Source organism: Etheostoma cragini, chromosome 15 (genome assembly GCF_013103735.1).
Source record: "Etheostoma cragini isolate CJK2018 chromosome 15, CSU_Ecrag_1.0, whole genome shotgun sequence".
NCBI classification, from domain to species: Eukaryota; Metazoa; Chordata; class Actinopteri; order Perciformes; family Percidae; genus Etheostoma; species Etheostoma cragini.
The window spans coordinates 250,166-251,612 of record NC_048421.1 but is presented as its reverse complement, the minus strand read 5'-3'; the positions used below and the strand labels follow the sequence as shown (position 1 = coordinate 251,612).

Here is a 1,447-nt window from a genome sequence, read left to right as displayed (position 1 = left end):
ACACACGTTATTATCACACACACACACACACACACACACACACAAGTTATTATCTCACACACACACACACACACACATTAGTCCATTCATGTAGAACAACAAGCTTCATACAAACACACACAACTTTATTTCTAAAATCTTAAGACTTTCTCAAGTCCTCCAGCCCCCCTGAGACCGACCTGCTGGACCTCCTCCCCGGGGTACAGGGGGAACGGGTCCTGGGTCAGCCGGATCTCCAGGTCGGCGTGGCGGAGCTTGGCCTGCCCCGATTGGTCGAAGAGGACCTCCTTCTCGTCATCGCGGGCCACCGGGTTGATGACCACGCAGTAGTGACGCGGCGGCACCATGATCATCCGGACCGGCATGAACAGCACTCTGGGGGGGGGGCGGGGGGGTCAAGGATAGGCCAAAGGACAACAGCTGACTCATCACAGGTCGTCTCTGGGACACAAACATCAACCTCTGCCCTCCTTTGTTCATGTGTGTCAACATGGATCATAATGAACCATAATCTACGGTAATCTACCGTAATCAATCACGAGATTAGAGGTCTGAAGTCTCTGAGGGCGTTTTCGTTAGACCTGGGTCTGTTTGAGCCCTGCAAATAAACCTGTTAGTCGGCTTCTTTTTCCACACAATATGAACAATGCTCTTATTTTGAAAGGGTTGTAATATCTCGACCATCGTGACAACATAACTACAAACAGCTAAAAAAGCCCTTAAACGGACCGGTTCAATTAAATGCACAAGTTTTATCTACCGACAATTATGAATTAAGGCCTTTTGGCCTTTAGTATAAAAGAATTTGGGCACTTCTGATTTAATAAAGGGACTAGAAATCTAGACCTCCCCCCCAGACCCCCCCAGCGGCTGCAGCCGGGGTTGTCTAGCGACTCTCTGGTGGGTCTGCGAGCTGGAAAAACCTGATCCAGAATCGCTACTGGGAACCAAAAAATAAAATTAAAAACTGGTATTGGACCATCTCTAATTTGAAAGACAGCCGTTTGTCCCGCCCCCCGGATTGAGCCCAGCCAATGGGAAGATCCCAGACCCAACACCTGGATGATGTGGTCTGGTAGGTCCCGCTGGACTTCGAGTTACTGTTTTATTTTCAAGATTTCTCCCAAAGGACGTTCCCCAAATGTTTCGGTCAAACGTTAGTGTTTTGTGTAAGACCCGCCCCCGGAGACAGATGAACCAAACAGGGCGTGAACATGACCTCTGACCTCTCGTTGTCCTGGCGGATGTACGTGAGCGGTCCGATCTCCACCCGGGCGATGTTGGTGTTCTGGTCCAGGACGTGGATGTAGTGATGGGGCGGGATGCGGATGATGGACGCCCCCCCGGGCCCCTCAGACCCATGGTGTCCCCCATTCAAAGACATGATTCAAAGTAACTTCAGACGGGGGGGAGAAGAGAGAGAGAGAGAGAGAGAGAGGGGGGGGGG

At 50.9% G+C, this 1,447-nt stretch overlaps 1 protein-coding gene and 1 long non-coding RNA gene across 2 annotated transcripts in view; one reads left to right on the top strand and one right to left on the bottom strand.

The window, feature by feature from the left end:
• The window catches only part of LOC117958237, an 859,617-nt gene that overhangs the window by 679,727 nt on the left and 178,443 nt on the right, over window positions 1-1,447 (top strand). The gene's annotated exons all lie outside the window — the stretch shown is intronic.
• The window catches only part of LOC117958310, an 18,087-nt gene that overhangs the window by 2,471 nt on the left and 14,169 nt on the right, over window positions 1-1,447 (bottom strand). The gene's annotated exons all lie outside the window — the stretch shown is intronic.